The sequence below is a fragment of the Macaca mulatta genome, chromosome X (assembly GCF_049350105.2).
Source record: "Macaca mulatta isolate MMU2019108-1 chromosome X, T2T-MMU8v2.0, whole genome shotgun sequence".
Classification (NCBI taxonomy): domain Eukaryota; kingdom Metazoa; phylum Chordata; class Mammalia; order Primates; family Cercopithecidae; genus Macaca; species Macaca mulatta.
This window is the reverse complement of record NC_133426.1, coordinates 109441202-109459952: the sequence shown is the minus strand read 5'-3', so window position 1 is coordinate 109459952 and position 18751 is coordinate 109441202. Positions and strand designations below refer to the sequence as shown.

The 18751-nt window shown below is 44.3% G+C and overlaps 1 protein-coding gene across 26 annotated transcripts in view; it reads right to left on the bottom strand.

Moving 5' to 3' along the window:
- The window catches only part of GPRASP3 (G protein-coupled receptor associated sorting protein family member 3), a 49580-nt gene that overhangs the window by 3840 nt on the left and 26989 nt on the right, over positions 1-18751 (bottom strand). For 8 of the 26 annotated variants that reach the window (XM_077987468.1, XM_077987467.1, XM_077987465.1 and 5 more), the window contains 2 exons: positions 912-1023; positions 695-791 (listed from right to left, as the gene is read on the bottom strand). The exons of 2 other annotated variants lie outside the window; for them this stretch is intronic. The gene's annotated coding sequence lies outside the window, so the exon portion shown is untranslated. 26 annotated transcript variants of the gene reach the window in all.

Here is an 18751-nt window from a genome sequence, read left to right as displayed (position 1 = left end):
AGAAATGAATTGTGTAGAAGTGAATTAATAAAAAACTCTGCTACTTCATTTTATACTTTGCACACTGCCACTAATGCTCAACAATGTCCTGCCCAAGCACTGTCATTCTTTTACTCTGCATCAAACAGGAACAAAGATGGCAGGTAAGCTTGCTGAGAGTAAGAAAGGCTAAAGGAGTGCCCAGTCTCTTTGGACCCATGCTAGTAGGTCCACCACTAAAATACATACCACTAGACCTCACAGATGTATTCAGGCAGCACTCACACCAACCTGCACTGATCTAGTGCAATTTTTCCTCCTTCCCTGTTTCCAGTGTTGATATGCCCTATAGTTAACTCATGGGCAGGCCTATGGACAAAAATACAGGTGGGATTGGAATTCTGAGTATTTGGTTGACAGACCTACACTCTAATCTCTAAACCCAATTTCTGCCTTCCCAAATATAGGGCTTTGGTTATATAACACGTCTGGCCTCCTAGTACTCCTCGTGGCTTCTTTTCCCATTTCCTGCCCCAGTATCTACCTCATCAGCATAATCCTGGCTCACCCCACCCCATCACTTGTACACAAATGTGAGGTCAGAAGTGACCAGAAAGCTGGAAGACAGTGGCTCCAAGATATGATCTGGTCTAACCCACTTGGCAACAGCCTCTCCATAACCCCAATCAACAGGGGTGTTTACACATAAACCTACCTTGAATCCAAATGAACAGTTTTTGTTCTCTTTCTTAATTAACTTCCAAGTGAACAGCTACATACAGATCTCTACAGGAACCTAGAAAGGAACAGACCTAAGGATAGAAAGGAAGGCAGAGGAAAGAAAACAGAAGAGACTAAGATGATCTAATGCCCATAACAAGGGTTAAAACATATGCTTTTGAATATTCAAGGCTATGTTAAATGTCTCCCACCTGTCTGCTCCTCCTCAATGATTCCCTAATCACCCCAAGACCTGCAGCCTGATTACACCTCCTGCCAACTTTGAAGTCAGTCATTTTCCCAACAGAAGTTACACCTCCTTTCCTGAAAAAAAAAATATGAGGTGCAGAAATAGGTAGTGGAACATAGGCAATCGTACTTAGGAGGCAGGCAGGGAAGATAATGGAGACTGTTATTTTAATACCATCTGTGCATGTCCCTCCCCTTCCCCATGCATACCTAGATCCTGCTTTATTCACCACCCATGTCAGCCTGCTCATACAGCAGGGGTCCTCAGGAGATGCTATCCTTCCCACCAAAGAGTCCTCTAGCTAGAGAAGAGTCACACCCTACAAAAAGAAGGCGAGCAACTAGCAAAAAAATAACCCCAAGAGACTATGTTAACAATGGTAGAAAAATAGCAGGTTAATGGACAGATTCCCAGAATTCGGATTCTAACACCTCCTTTTTGAGAATCAGAAACTAAGTAAATGAAGTCTCCCAACTCTCATAGCTCCTCAGATATCCACCATCAGAAATGCCATGAATTCTTCTGTGGGACTATTTCTGTACCAAAATGAGACGGTCTGTGAGGAATGGCTGGAGATGGAGTTTTGGTTTCCAGAACCAGAAATTGAAGAAGCAGATTGACTTCAAATGTTCTAAATTGACCCTTCAAAGAGATTTCCCCTCTACTTGGAACCCTTATTCTCACGCATCATTACATTACTTAAAGTGGATCAGCATGTTGAGAAAACAGATCCTGAACAAGAAAGATGGAAAAATACTACCCTGTTATTTACATGGACTACTGTTGTGAAATTCGACCAAGTCCACACCCTGTCTATTTGTTTGCACAAAACTGCGTGTGGGGATCTAAATATGTAAGGCAATAAAACAGTGTGCTATTAAAAGGCGGATAAACATTTCATTTTAGTGTCTTCATAATCCACCCACTCAAAGTTCCAGTTTTGGAGAACCCACCAGACCTACCCCGCAGACAGGAGACTTTGACAACCACCTGGAGCCTGTGGGAAGGGACAGCACCCAGGAAAAGGGTCCCACAGGCCCCTTTCCGGAATCAGGGCCCGGAGTAGTGAATGCGGCCCACCTCTCGCGGGCTGGGCACAGAGCTGGGACGCTGGCCCCCACCAACCTTCCCAGGCGCCCCCTACAATGGCTCCCGCTCCGCCATTTTCCCGAAGGAGCCTCCCCCACAGCCCCTTCCGGGCATAGACCGTCGAGGGCGGAGCGCCGGCGCCTGCAAAGCTGGTTGGGAAGCTGTCAGAGCGGTTCTCCTCCAGACGAGCTGACGGTGCCTCTCAAGCCAGCCCCTCAGCCCTTGGCCTGGCCTGGCCCGGCCCTCACCGATCACCGCCTCCCATCGCCAGGGGTCTCGGGCACTGCGCACCTCTCTCCGGCGCCCGGCTCCGACCGGATCGTCTCCTCCTTGCCAGGCTGTCAAGGTCGGCGGGGCAGGCTGCCAGCCGGTCCACCCTGGCGGACCACCCCGGCGGACCACCCCAACCTCACGCACCCCCACTTGCCTTCAGCGGCCCAGGGCCCAGGTCGTCGACCTCCCTCTCTTCTCCTCAGCTCTCCTCTGGCGGCTCCTCACTTGGATTCTCACCGCTTTCCCCGCGATCCGAAAGGAAAAGACGAGTCCCGCCCCCCACGCCTCTGCACCAAACTGGGTAGGGGCTGCGCAGGATGCGGCAGGAACCACTCGCCGCGAGGGTGTCGGGAAGGGGAGCGGAGGGATACGGCGCGAAAGTGCTCGACGCCCCCTCCCAGGCCCACCTTAGTTCCGACCCCGAGGTGGGCGGGGCCACGACGAGCCCCAGCCTGGGCCTGCGGGTTGGCACCAGGGTGCCTCAGGAGGCCCCCGCGGACCCTAACGTGGCGACCACCACCACATATCTGACGTTGCTATAATATATGGGACCGGCGGGCGGCTGGGGGCCCGGGCAGGGGACCGGATCAGGAGGTTGGGAAGAGCTGCGCTGGAGGGATCAGCGGATGGATACCAAACCTCCCCTTAGTGTGTCTGCACCCCTGCCCCAACTCCCCAACCAGGGACTGCTGGGTGTCTGCCCCCTCCCTCTCCCCAGCCCTCTCACCCTCCTTCCTGGATGTTAATGGGAGAGGGGGTGTCAGCACTGCAGTCTGGGAGGGGAGAGGCAATTTCAGGCCAGAAAGGCCTGGGCCTCTAGGGTGGTCCTCTTGTGCGTTTATTTCCCAGCTTCGTGGAGCCACTCAGGGGAGGAAGGTACACCTGCTCTTAAGTGAATTCTGGGGCAGGGGGCTCCCATCAAGGCCTCACCACTGCCCCTCTTCTAAAAGAAGGTAGACCTAGACCTCTGACCCTAGGAAACCAACCACTGGTCTGTACAGACTCATTTCTTTCTGCCACACCGGTTTTTGTCATTTCAAATGGTGGCTCACGTTGGCATTGCGCCGTCCCCACAGTTGCCCCCCAAAGAGGGCCTTTCCCTGTCAGGACCCGCAGGAGGTCATAAGAGTCCTCTCTCTTTGATGGCACCACGTAGGGATGGTCTTGGCGCCTCTCCACTGTTCAGTCAGGAGAGGGGACCTCTATTCGCGCACTTCCTCAAGGCAGATCCCAGATCCCAGCTGCGCTCCTCAACTCCTCCTTTTGGCCCAGCCCTGCATCCTGCCTAATGCATGCATGTGCCTTTTTCTTCTGAACATATACCTTTTTTTACTCTCCCAAGTGGTGGGGAGTTTGTTAGACTGGAAGTTGCCTGAATGAAAGTACCCTTTTGGTATTGTTCACCACTGTATTCTCAGCACATTGTAGACGGTATAGTCAGTCAAGGGTTGAAGGAGGTGAGGGGCTACTGAGTCATGATAATTCCATGGTACCTTCTGTGGGTTGCAGATCAATGCTAATTCGTAAGTGTGTCTTTATCTTTGTTACCTGTAACCCCAGGGCTTAGCCCAGAGTATGCCACCCATAGCTGCTCTTGTATGGTTTTTCAGTGTTGGAAGGGAGCAAGAGAGGAAGACAGATTGTGAAGCAACTCCTGAAGCACACACATATTAGAAATAATACCAACACCTACATTTCAAAATATAGAGCACAAAGAGGCAGAAAAATATGATCATTTTTCCTGGTCATTTGTATTCCTTTTGTGGATGCCTCAATCTGACACACCAATATATGTGACTTAGGAGATATTAGTCATACTAAGAGAAACAGGAGTTTCAATTGCATGTCACACTACTTTTTGATGAATCACTTTACGATATGATTCTTAACATTTGTGTGTTCTTATTAGCTTTGTCCTTTAAGCTTAATAGCATTAAAACTTTAACACATTATCTTAAATATGAAGGACATAGGCCTGCAGATTCTGATGTGAGTTTTCTTTCTCCAGTATAATGCTTTAAGTAAATATATGCAAGAATACTAAAATGCATAATTTCTTTTAATAGCAATTAATTGTAAATAATGTAAATGAAACCACCTTTACAAGAAATTATAACAATGAGAAAATTAGGGCAGGCCGGGCGCGGTGGCTCAAGCCTGTAATCCCAGCACTTTGGGAGGCCGAGACGGGCGGATCACGAGGTCAGGAGATCGAGACCATCCTGGGTAACACAGTGAAACCCCGTCTCTACTAAAAATACAAAAACTTAAACGGGCGAGGTGGCAGGCGCCTGTAGTCCCAGCTACTCCGGAGGCTGAGGCAGGAGAATGGTGTGAACCCGGGAGGCGGAGCTTGCAGTGAGCTGAGATCCGGCCACTGCACTCCAGCCTGGGTGACAGAGCAAGACTCCGTCTCAAAAAAAAAAAAAAAAAAAAAAAAAAAGAAAATTAGGGCAGTGAAGGAGATCTGATCTGGCTAACACCTGTCTTGCCTTTGGCCTTCAAGTTGCCCTTAATTATTCCTGGGCGTATAAGCTAACTTTGGGAGACATTTACTTTACAGTTTAAATGATAATAGCCATTCCCCAAAAAGTAACCAACTGTCTTTGTAAAGCTAATAAGAAACCACCAGGCTAGGAGGATGGAGCAGCCTGAGTCCTGCTAAGGTGTAGACATAAAGGATTGACAGCCATTATTCTGAGGTTACAAGATATGCAACTTCCCCAATTATTTCTGCAGATAACATCACTATTGTAGAACCTAAGATTGGCCTTTTGAGGTATCTTTTCAGATTTCTTGCATGTCTGGCTCCACCTTGACCCACCAACTGCTCCTGAGGCCCCATCCAGAAGTGACTCAGCACATAGGAGGACCATTTCCCACACCCCTATGATTGCACCCCCAACCAATCAGCACCAACCACCCATTGCCTACCCACTCCTATGCCCCCAAACTACTTTTGGAAAACCTTAGCCCCCAAATTCTTCAGGAGATTGAGTTAAGACAGGACTCCATCTCCCATTCGGTGTGGCCAGCACCGCATCAATTAAACTCTTTCTTTATCGCAATGCCATGGTCTCCTTGAATTAATTTTGTTTGTGCAGCTGGCAGGAAGAACCCATCACGCGGTTACATAAATGACCATCAATAGTGAAAGCATTAAACTAAGTATGATAAATTTATTTTATAAAGTACTATTCTACCCTACTATGATATCAAAAAGAAATGGCTCTATATATACCAAAATGGAAATAACTCAAAATACAAAGTGAAAATGCAAGTTGTACAATAATACATATGGTTTATGGAAAGTGTGCATTATAAGTATATATCTATTGTGAAAGAAAAATAAATCTCAGGATCCTAAAATCGCTGAGTCAAAGGGAAAAGTCAAGCTGGGAACTGCTTAGGGCAAATCTGCCTCCCATTCTATTCCTAAAAAATATAGTTACTAAGATTAAAAAAAAAAAAAAAAAGCTACATACATCCCTCACCATTTATCCACAAGGAAATTCCTTGTGGACAAAGGACAGACAGACAGCTCAAAGTCACCCCTCTGCTCACTGATATAAATGCATATCTGATTGCCTCCTTTGGAGAGGCTAATCAGAAACTCAAAAGAATGCAACCATTTGTCTCTTATCTACCTTTGACCTGGAAGCCCCCTCCCCTCTTGGAGGTGTCCTGCCTTTCTGGACAGAACCAACGTGCATCTTACATATATTAATTGATGTCTCATTGCCCCGACCACAATGGGCACATGTTGTCAAGACCTCCTGAGGCTGTGTCACAGAAGCATCCCTAACCTTGACAAAATAAACTTCCTCAACTGACTGAGACCTGTCTCAGATATTTGGGGTACATATTTTGGTAACCGCAAAGGGATTCTGAGTGGAGGTGCCCCTGACCTTGAGGAATCTCCTATGGGTGTTTGGTACCAGCTTGAGCTATCTTTATGGCTCAAACCAATAGGACAACTTGCAGAGGCCTGGAAGCCCCCCCCCCGCCCCCCGCCCAGAGAATCCCTGATCTCCCAAAATTTGATCGAGAACTAAAGTTTAGTTTGCTGTACAACTCCTTTATTTTTTTGGAGTTTTACTTGCTTCCAACAAGGAAGGCAGGGTCTGCAAAATATCTCAAGTACTGATCTTAGGTTTTTCAACAGTGATGTTATTCCCAGGAGCAATTTGGGGAGGTTCAGACTCGCAGCTGGAGGCTGTATGGCCCCTAAACCATAATTTTTAATCTTGTAGCTAATTTGTTAGGCCTACGAAGGCAGACTGGTCCCCAGGCAGGAAGGTATCCCACACCCCGACCCCGACTGGGAAAGGGCTATTACCAATTTTGTTTCAGAGTTAAACTATAAACTAAATTCCTTCCCAAGGTTAGTTTGGCCTAAACCCAGGAATGAACAAGGACAGCTTAAAGTTTAGAAGCAAGATGGAGTTGGTTAGGTCTGATCTCTTTCACTGTCATAATTTCATCAGCTATAATTTTTGCAAAGGTGGTTTCATTAGCACACTGAGATGGACAAGAATGATGAGGGCAATAGCAAGCATGCCTTCATTTATTCCTTCTCCAATGCCCTTTCTTTCTATAAATTTCTGACCTATATTATTTTACCTTTTCCCTGAAGAACTTCTTTTTAACATCTCCTGCAGGGCACGTCTGCTGGTGATGAATATCCTCAGTTCCTGTTTGTCTGAGAAATTATTTCTCCTTCATGTTTAAGGATAATTTTACTGATCACAGAGGTCTAAGTTGGTAGTATTTCTTTCAATATTTTAAATATTATAGCCCACTCTCTTCTTTACTTGCATGATTTCTGCACTGTAATTCTTATCCTTGTTCCTCTATAGGTAAGGGATTTCGGGGTTTTGTTTGTTTGTTTGTTTTTTCAGTATTTTCTCTTTGTCTTTCTTCAGTTTGGATATGATATGCCTATGTTACAGGTAGTTAGACAGGCATGATTGGGGCAGAAGAGGGCTCTACCCTCACACCACTAGGACTGTCAGAAGATGATTTAGCAATTATCGCATTGCCTCTCTAAAATGGAAAAATTGGCAGTTGGTGCTATGGAGAGGCCATTTCCTAATGGCCCACACCTATTGCACTAAAGTGTTAACTGAATGCAGGCACGAGGGTGAAAAAACTTCCCAGGCATATGCATTAAGAGACAAAATAGCAGAGTATGACCTTCTGGGAGCACTCCACTGGAAAAGGAAAGAAAGCCTCAGATGGGCATGCATACAACTTTCTAAATACACTGTGCATGCTCACTTCCTAATGGTAAGGAGGGCACCTCGCATGCGGGCAGCCCACACCAATGGAAGCATCATGGGAAAGGGGCCAGCCTATAAAGTCCTAGGATCAAGATTAAACAGTGCACTTGTCCTTCAAGTCGCCCGCTTGGGTCTCTTTCAAGCATGCTTTCCTTTCTTTACTGTTCTAAAGTCTTTTAAAATAAACTTCCACTCTTGCTCGGAAACTTGCCTTGGTCTCTTTTTCTGCCTTATGCCCCTCAGTCAAATTCTTTCTTCTGAGGAGGCAAGAATTGAGGGTGCTGCAGACCCATACAGATTCACCAATGGTAACTCGGACACTTGTCACCCTTAACATATTAGGTACCATGAGACTCGGTTATTTGCCACCGGTAACATACTGGCCATGTGACTCAGATGTTAAGAGATATCTATGCCTTGCCTTCTTTGGTTGGAGGCATCTGACCCCTGTGTGTAGTCCCTTGTCCTTTCTCTTCCCTACTTTCTTCCCTTTTTTCTTCCCTTCTTTCTTTCCATGTGACTCAGATGTTAAGAGATATCTATGCCTTGCCTTCTTTGGTTGGAGGCATCCAACCCCCGTGTGCAGTTTCTTTCTTCCCTTCCCTTCCCTCCCCTCCCCTTCCCTTCCTTCCTTCCTTTTCTCTTTCTTTCTTTCCTTCCTTCCTTCCTTCCTTTCTCCTTCCTTCTCTTTCTTTTTCTTGTGATCAGTTCTGCTATTAATGCATTCTTCAGTATGCAGCTCCAAATTTTCTAGATCCTGTAGGCATGCTTCATTGTTTTGTATTTTTTTTCTTCTGTCACTTGTGACTATGTATTTTGAAATAGACTGTCTTCAGGCTCACTAATTCTTGTGATCAATTCTGCTATTAAAGCGTTCTTCAGTATGCAGCTCCAAAATTTCTGCCTGATTCTTTTAAATTATTTTAATGTCTTTGTTAAATTTATCTGATAGAATTTTGAATTCCTTCTCTGTGGTATACTGAATTTCATTAAGTTTCCTCAAAACAGCTATTTCAACTTCTCTGTCTGAAAGGTCACACATCTCTGTTTTTCCAAGATTGGTCCCTGGTGCCTTATTTAGTTTGTTTGGTGAGGTTATGCTTCCCTGGCTGCTCTTGATGCTTGTTGATGTTGGTTGGTTTTTGGACATTGAAAAGTTAGGTATTTATTGTACTCTTCACAATCTGCAGAAGGCTTTCCAGGTATTTTAAGGGACTTGGGCCCCAAGCTCTGTAACACTGTGGTTCTTGCAGACTCATGGAAGTAACACCTGTTGGTCTTGGTTAAGATTCGGAAGAATTCCCTGGATTACCAGGCAGAGACTCTTGTTCTCTTCCTTTACATTCTCACAATCTCTGTCTCTCTCTCTGTCTCTCTGTCTTTCTCTCTCTCTCTCTGTCTCTCTGTCTCTCTCTCTCTTTCTCTCTCTCTCTCTCCATAAGTGACTCTGCTTTCCGTGGCTGATTTATTAGCTCACCCTAATGGTGGCTTGCAGGGGTGGGAAGGACCTTAGGGTCCACATCAAGTAGGTCACAAGCATTAAAAGGCCCTCCTAGATAGGAGGCTCATGAGAGTGGTGAGGTTGAGGCCTAAAAACCATGCAATGTATGAGATTTCCTCTGCTTTTTCTTTCCAACTAAAATTCGCTCTTTTCCAAAAATGTATACCACCCATTCTCCTGTTTTCTGTGTGTATGTTCTAAAATGGCTTTTCACACCCACCAGACCTTCTGCCTTGGGTGAAAGCCTGCTTCTTTGCTTTCACTTTGCATGCCACATGACTTCTAAAACACACACTCCCTGTTATTCCTGCGTCCATGGCTCTCTGCATTTGTGCAGCAGCAAAGGCACAGGCTCCCTTGTGGATATCCCCTGAGGTTTATATTTGTTTTTACTGTCTCGGGTGACATTCCATCTTTCCCCTGTCTGCTGGCATGTGGCCAGGACACTAATTGGAACTCCAGTGCTGCCGGCTTCTTACAACTCATCATGTGCATTTTGTTCCTGTTACGCCCCAGCACTAAGTTTTCTGATGGCTTTTAAAAGCAGCTTGTCTGCCTGCATAGTGCTTCACTCTGGTCCTTTAAGGTTCCCACCCTCTTGTTTTATAAGCCACCACCACTTTGGGAGGAGGAGAAATTCATACCGCAAGCCCCAAGTCCTCAGAGGTTACTGCTTTATGTTCAGAGGGCAAATAAACATTACCCTCTTGAATACAAAGGCTCCTATTTTCGTGAGCATATGAAGGCTTTCCATGAGTATTCCTCTTGCTTCTTTCCACATCCTCCTATAGCCTCCATTTCTCGAATTACTTCCATGCCTTTCTCAATGTGCATCAAGCCCTTCAAGGTCATATTCTAAAGGAGGGAGGAGGGAAGTCCAGCCACTGTGGCAGTTAACAGAGAAACAGGTTTCTAAGAAAAAAGATAATTATTTTATTACTAAAATCCTCTGAGTGAGAGTCACTATAAGGCCATGCAGACAAGGATATAGGCTGGCCAAAGGCCACAGATGCAGGTGTGAAAGGAAAATATCTTGTGCCCTCAAAATCCTAAACTAAAGGGAACATTCAGGCTGGGTAAATCTGCCTCCCATTCTATTCAAAGTCATCCCTCTGCTCACTCTGATAGAGGCTTATTCTGATTGCCTCCTTTGGAAAAGCTTATCAGAAACTCAAAAGAATGCAACCATTTGTCTCTCACCTAACCTGTGACCTGGAAGCCCCCTCCCTGCTTCCAGTTGTCCTCACCATTCTGGATGGAACCAATGTACTTCTTACATATATTGATTGATATCTCCTCTCTCCCTAAAATGTATAAAACCAAGCTGTGCCCCAACCACCTTGGGCACATGTCCTCACGACTTCCTGAGGCTGTGTCACTGGCGTGTATCCTTAACCTTGGCAAAATAAACTTTCTAAATTAACTGAGGCCTGTCTCAAATTTTCAGGGTTCACACAAGAGACCCATAGGACAGAGATGAAGGGTGGCCCAGGCTGACAGATTACCACTGGAACAGAAATGAAACACTAGGGAGTTACACAGTAAGAACCAGTTAATTCCAGACCCCAGGAATGGACAGGGGCCAACGGTTCACTCCAGTATCTCCTCTGTTCTCCAGTGGGTAATTGTGATGAGATGGGACCATGGATACACAGTAAAGACTGGTTAAGTCTGGAACCCAAGAAGGGTGGTCCTAGCTTAACAGGTTACCATTGGAACAAAGATGAAAGGCTAGGCAGGTACATAGTAAGGACCAGTTAATTCTGGAACTCCAGGGATGGACAGGGGCTCACTGTTCACTCCAGTATCTCTTCTGTTCTCTGTTCTCAAGTGGGTAATTGTGATGAGATGGGACCATGGGTACATGTAAAGAATGGTTAAGTCTAGAACCCAGGATGATGGGGGATGCCCCATTTGGGATAATAGGAAGAAAGGGAGGACACCTTTTTCCCTTTTCCTCCTTTTCCTCCTCTGTTCTCTCTTCGCAAATGGCAGATGGGAAATTGTGTCTCCATACCACAGGACTTGCCCCTTGGATGCATTCCCCCAAACTGGGAAAATTTTAATTTCCCCAAACCTTAAACTGCCTGGCTTAAAAAGAAACTGGGAGGCAATTACAAGAGTCAGCCTTGGAACCCCTGTGCAGGAGGTCCTCAGATTAGCCTCTTAAGTCTTTTACAACCCAGAGCAGAATAAAGAGAACAGGGCTAAGCCTGTTAGGTGGGGCAAATGGCATCCCCTCCCTCAAAACAAAAGATTCACACCCCTTTATATTACTTAAGGGACCAATTGCCATTCTCCCACCCATCCCCGGTAATGTCTAAAATAGCCCACATTTATTCAGACAAGTCCTAACTCTCAAGAGATTTCTCTAACTGAGAAATCTCTTGAGAGGGGATAACTTCTACAGTATGTAGACAACCTCTTTATCTACTCCTCCTTCTCAGGACACACATGGCAACATGCAGTACAAACCTTAACTTTCTAACAGAAAGAAAATGACTTTTATCTAGTTCAAAGATTCCATGAAATGGAAAAAAGATGATTTTTCCTTGGTGTTGTGGCTTAGTCCTCAGGGTGCGGCAAGCAGGGTTGTTAGGGCTGCTCAGGGAAAGGGAACCCAGAAGCCAGCAGCCAGGCATGCTGGTAGAAGCGTAGGAATTCTTGCCAGTCAGACTTCTGGCTTCTCTCTCTCTATGCAAACCAGTAGTAGGAATGGTAAAAATCAGTGTATTCTCTGCCCCTCCATGAATGACTTCTGACTTCCCTTCTTGAATTTTCCTTTGTCAAAGCTACCTTTGTAGACTCTAAATCTTGTAAAAACTGCTTACCACCTCTTTGAAAATACCTTGTACACTCATGGATAAGTCATAACCTTAGTTAAGGCTTATTGGTTTCACCTGTGAGGTTACTTTTGGTAAAGTTCAAAAACCACAAGTATTGGCTGTTTGGCTAGGCTAAAGTCAAGTAATAAGAGATTTAAAAGGATTTTCTTAGGAACACTATGGTTAAAAGTCAGCTTAGTTAAAAGCAGATGTCCAAGCTATACATATATTTAAAAGGCCTTGTTTTTTTCTCTTCTTGAATCTTATTTTTCTGAAGAAAAGAAGGTTTTTTGTTCTCAGTCAACTGAATTGGTTTTCTTATTTTGTGTTCTTGCCACTCTTGATGTACACATGAAAGGACCTAAGATAATTTCTAACGGCTTGGACTCCTTGGGAAAAACAGAGGAGGTGCCACAGACCCCATTTTGGGAAAAACCTCTGGTTTCCTCACGTAACCCCAGGAACTGAAAGTGGATAGATCCCTCTTAAAATCTAAGGCTCTGTTCTGTTTGCATTGCGTTACCTGTTTTTCACTTTTGGGAGTTTCGGAAATTACTTCACATTATGAAAGAACTTTGGTAATAACCAGGTAGGAAATATATGGATGGCTAATGGCAGTTATGGAGGAATACTTGCACGTTTGGATCAGAGAAGCATGCTCTTGGCCACCGGGAAGGTACGGCAACATCCCCACCCCCCACGGAGAGATAAGACTCCCACGGGGAATGGGCTGACTGGCATTGGATCACTTTGCAATGAAATGTATGGTAAAATCATTGTACTGTCTTGCTCCATAGCATTTCTCTTTTGGGGATCCAGGATCCACTGTAATGATGGGACCCTTAATTTTGGGGATCCATTTTTGCCTTCCAGCTGTATCTTCTTATTAGGCTCTGGAAACTGCATGCTTTCTCCACTCTGTTCTCCCACAGGCTCCACCCTGAAGCCGATAATCCAATTAAGAAACAAAAAGTGGCAAATGAAAAATCTTACAACTACTGAATCTTCTATGTATTTATATGTGTCGTGTGTGATGTTTATATAAAAGAGCTCTAATTAATTGGTGTTAAAAAATAATTGCTTAAATATTGTCAGAAAATGTAAAGTGTAATGCCTTTTAGTTCATGTGATCTAAATAATCTTTGGGAAATAAAGACAGTTTTAGGATTATTGGTAAAATAAAAATATCTTCAAAAATTTAGCCATTTGGTCTAAATTATGCAAGTCAGATATTAGGTTTGCTAAATGCTTTAAGGTCATAAACTGCTTCTTTTGCTTTTGAAAATTGTTCAACTTGCCTGCTTTACCACTAGATAAGGTCTAACAAAATGTGGAGTTAGCCATATCCCTAGCTATGCTGGAAAGAGTCAGACCTTATCTGCACTTCTGTATGGTGTCCTAGGCTAGTACATAATTAAAATAGCTTACTAACCAGGTTTTTCACCAAAAGTTGCTAAGAATCAACAGTGTAACATGTATTTGAAACTACTGAAGAAACAGTTTTACATGCAAGGTGTGCAAAGAAAGTACAATGTGCATTTGGTAAAAGATTACAAGAAGGAATGGGAATGTGGATTTCTTGCCTAGTTTAGAGGGTTAAAGGATTATTTTAAGTTAGATAGGAAACATCTGAAGGTTTGAACAAGTTTTGGAAAGTTTGTGAAAAATATATTGCAAAAGAGATTCAGCCGGGCGCGGTGGCTCACGTCTGTAACTCCAGCACCTTGGGAGGCCAAGGCGGGTGGATGACGAGGTCAGGAGATCGAGACCATCCTGGCTAACATGGTGAAACCCCATCTCTACAAAAAATACAAAAAAAATTAGCCAGGCATGGTGGGGAGCGCCTGTAGTCCCAGCTACTTGGGAGGCTGAGGCAGAGAATTGCTTGAACTCAGGAGGTGGAGCTTGCAGTGAGCTGAGATCGCACCACTGCACTCCAGCCTGGGCGACAGAGTGAGACACCATCTCAAAAAATAAAAATAAAAATAATAAAAAAAGAGATTCTGTGTGTAAATATATTGACTAAAGTTAAAGGGGTATTATACAGTTTTTCCATAAGTTGAACATTGGAATAAAAGCATAACAGAGTTTTCTTGGAGCCCTGATCTGCTCTTTAACAAAAGTTGTAAAGTGTTATAAAAGGTTTATGAGAATCTTACCTTATGGTCAGACATTAAAATTAGATAGATTGTCTATAACATTTTATTAAGAATTCGGTTTGACACTAATGCAAAGGTGAAATTTAGCTTTCTCTCTTGAACAAGATTTTCGTGTAATATTAAAAATAATGAAAGACTTTTGTTTGCCTTTCAAATGAACTACAGGTTGGCTAAGTGAATGACTTATGGTGACCTGGGATTTTATTTTATAATATCAAGTGTTTAAAATCTTTGATAATTGACAAACTTTCCAAAATTAAATTATAAATTATGTCTATTTCTGACCTAATTAATGTTTTAGATTTTGGACTTTAGGTCCTCTAAAGTCCAAAATGACATAGTTGGCTTATTTGGTATTAGGAAGCATTGTCAAATATGAAATTGTATTTGGCTTTCTTTGGGCTGTATTTGCATAAATATGTCATTAATATGTATTCCAAAATTATGAGACTCTGATATAACTTAGTGGGTATCATTAATAATTAGAACTGTTATGTAAAATTCTTGTGTGCCACAGAGGTAAGAAATTTCCTTGTCAATGTGTCTGTAACTGTGGCTGCCCTAGGACTTTTCGTCATCCACAGATAATTGTTGTCTTTTTTTTTTTTTTTTTTTTTGAGACAGAGTCTCACTCTGTTGCCCAGGCTGGAGTGCATTAGCACAATCTCGGCTCACTGCAACCTCTGCCTCCCGGGTTCAAGTGATTCTGCTGCCTCAGTCTCCCGAGTACCTGGGACTACAGGCATCTGCCACCATGCCCGGCTAATTTTTGTATTTTTAGTAGAGACAGATTTTCACCATATTGGCCAGGCTGGTCTCAAACTCCTGACCTTGTGATCCGCCTGCCTCTGCCTCCCAAAGTGCTGGGATTTCAGGCGTGAGCCAGCGCGCCCGGCTTGTTGTCTTGTTTTGATCCTCTTTAAATGGTGTTTTATAATCAGCTATAGAACGGACAGGTGTTCCTGAATGCAAGTTTCTGGTAACTTTCGTGATTGTGACTGTCAGGCCTCTGAGCCCAAGCTAAGCCATCAAATCCCCTGTGACCTGCAGGGATACATCCAGATGGCCTGAAGTAACTGAAGAATCACAAAAGAAGTGAAAATGGCCTGTTCCTGCCTTAACTGATGACATTCCACCACAAAAGAAGTGAAAATGGCCAGTCCCCGCCTGAACTGATGACATTACCTTGTGAAATTCCTTCTCCTGGCTCATCCTGGCTCAAAAGCTCCCCCACTGAGCACCTTGTAACCCCCACCCCTGCCAGCCAGAGAATAACCCCCTTTGACTGTAATTTTCCTTTACCTACCCAAATCCTATAAAACGGCTCCACCCCATCTCCCTTCACTGACTCTCTTTTGGGACTCAGCCTGCTTGCACCCAGGTGAAATAAACAGCCTTGTTGCTCACACAAAGCCTGTTTGGTGGTCTTTTCACATGGACGTGAGTGAAAGTGACATTAAAGGCCGGGCGCGGTGGCTCAAGCCTGTAATCCCAGCACTTTGGGAGGCCGAGACGGGTGGATCACGAGGTCAGGAGATCGAGACCATCCTGGCTAACACGGTGAAACCCCATCTCTACTAAAAAATACAAAAAACTAGCCGGGCGAGGTGGCGGGCGCCTGTAGTCCCAGCTACTCAGGAGGCTGAGGCAGGAGAATGGCGTAAACCCGGGAGGTGGAGCTTGCAGTGAGCTGAGATCCGGCCACTGCACCCCAGCCTGGGCGACAGAGCAAGACTCCGTCTCAAAAAAAAAAAAAAAAGAAAGTGACATTAAAATAAAGGAAAAAATATTTTTCAGGACTTTCATGGAGAGCTGAAATGTTCCATGAATATCAAGCAGAACAGGGGTTAACTGAATGGACAAAACTAGTAAAAGACTAAAGTCATCCTTTTTTTTTTTTTTTTTTAACATTTTGCTTAAAATGTTGCTGATCCTTTGTTTTTCAGATTCAAGAAAACTTTTGAGTTATTTACAGCTTTTAACAATTGAGTAAAGAATACTCCTGTGAAGAAAATTTGGAGCCTATTCCTTTCTCTCTACCTGATTTTTCCAGAATTTGAAAACAATTTGTGAGTTTTTTTTTTTTTTTTTTTTTTAGATGGAGTTTCGCTCTTTGTTGCCCAGGCTGGAGTGCAGTGGTGTGATCTTGGCTCACTGCAACCTCTGCCTCCCAAATTCAAGCAATTCTCCTGTCTCAGCCTCCCGAGTAGCTGGGATTACAGGCGCCTGCCACCATGGCCAGCTAATTTTTTTGTATTTTTAGTAGAGACGGGGTTTCACCATATTGGTCAGGCTGCTCTCGAACTCTTGACCTCAGGTGATGCTCCCGCCTCAGCCTCCCAAAGTGCTGGGATTACAGGCATGAGCCACTGCACCCAGCCAATTTGTGAGTATTCTTAACTTATGGCAATATAGTTATTTGCGTAAGTGCAATAAGAATGCTTTCTTTTGCAACAGGGCAATGGGAGAAACTGGTTGTTTTACCAAGTCTTTGACTGGAATGACATGTCTTCATCTAAGGAATCAAGCTTGACTTATAGAGCCAATAAAAGTCGTTTGGGAAAACTGGCCTCATACCTTGTCTACACAGTCCCTGTACAGTGTTCCTGGCCTGTGGTATGTAAAGAATGTCATTTTCTGACAAGCCTAGGAGCCCCAAGTTATTTTGGAACCTCAAAAAAAGAGAAATTTACTCAACTCATAAGTATTTGAAGGTACAAACCCATGGGTGAGCTCAGCTTTAAAAAGTCTTGTCTGAGATTACTTATGGAACAGAGTTCCATCAAAGCAAATTTTAAAAGCCTATGTGAAAAAATGATTATTCTTGCTGGGCTTTATGCAAATAATCAGGCTAAGTATAAATAAGACTAAAGTTTACTTTCCAAACAAATCAATCCTATCATAATTTAAAAAAAACAAAAACAAAAACAAAAAAACATGAGGACTGGAGAGAGAAAAATATTTTTCAAAAATTATTATATACCTACTATTAGAATCTAGTCTCATCAGTTGTTTTTAAGTTTTTGTCTGCATTTTGGACTAACCCTGCTTATTCCTGTAAACCAACCAGTGATCTCTTGATGCAGCTCAGAAGAAACAAAAAGGATGGGTCATCAAGCTCCAGATGATCTTCAGTGAAGGATATCATCCTCTCAATATTCAAGAGACACCCTTCTACAGGGGACCCCAAGACTGCTCATCAGTGGGACAGGAAGGAGGCAAAATCCTGCCCCGACTCCCTCGGACCTGGCTAGATACTGCTTTCACCAACCCATGGAATTGAAAGGACACAAAGATAGATGTGTACCCGCCCCCCACCCGCTACACCCTTGTTCTGCTCTCTAATCTTTGCACGTACCAGAGGTTTCGTAAGTTCTGTAAGTACATGTTTCTCTTTCTGAGGCCAGGTCACAAGGAATGTTTAAGTAAGATAGCCAGGTCACAAGGTGTGTTTAAGCAAGATAGCCATAAACTGGTCGTGCAACCTGATGCAATATAATTAACTGCCTTTGTGTAAAACTGCTCTTCCGCCTCAAGGGTTGTACTGAAATATCAGAAATGGCGGGAACCAATCATAGTTTGCCAAATCGCTTTGTTCAAACTCCAGCCAATCATACCTCTAATTTGTATAATGATTCTATGCCTACTTTCCTTAGACTATATAACATTGTTCGGAGCTCAGTAGGGGAGCTCTCCTGCCCGTCTCGTTTCACGAGCAAGTGAGAGCTCCAGGTTCGAACCTGTAATAAAGATCCTTGCTGCTTAGCTTTGACTCTGGACTCTGGTGGTCTTCTTTGGGGAATAAACGGTCTGGGCATAACAAATGGGGGCTCATCCGGGATTTCCCCCAAGCCCACCAGACCCCCAAGTCAACGGATCTTAATCTGTAGGTAAGCCGGCTTTGTCACTGTCTCTGTCTTTGTCTCTGTCTGTCTCCCTGAAATTTCGCGAAATCCGTAATCTGTAATCTGTATTGGTCTGTTCTGTAAGTGGCACGGTCTTGGCGGACGCGCTAGAAGACAGCCACTCGGGACTGGTGGGAGACGTTCCCCAGTGCCCATCTGGGGGCCTCCATCCTTGGTTGCCCCGTCTGACTCAGGTCGGAAGTCCGACACGCGCTCGCGAATGCTCATCGTTATTACTGTCTGTCCGTTATTGTTAAGTGTTAAGTGTAAGCCCAAAACGAAACATAAAACCTTTTCTTCCCCCTCCAGGACCGGACCTGTCGGATACTCCCCTCTGCTTCACACTCATTTTCGTCCCCCCTTCTCTTTGTAGGAGCAGTCCAAAGATGGGCAACAACCAGAGCACGCCGCTCTCACTCCTTGTTACCAATTTTAAGGATGTGAAGGCTCGGGGGCGTAACTTAAGCGTAGAACTAAAGAAGGGAAAGCTAGTTACTTTCTGCCGTTCGGAGTGGCCCTCTTTCGGCGTAGGGTGGCCCTCTGAAGGAACTTTCTGTCTCTCTATTATTACTAAGGTAAAAACTAAGATTTTCCTGCCAGGGCAGTCAGGACATCCTGATCAAATTCCTTATATTCTAGTGTGGCAGGATCTTGTGGAAAACCCACCACCCTGGATAACTCCATTCATCCTTGAGCCCTGCAAAGTCCTAGTAACGCGACCTACAAGACAAAAGACTCCCTCTGCTCCCTCGGCCCCTGTGCTGCCGG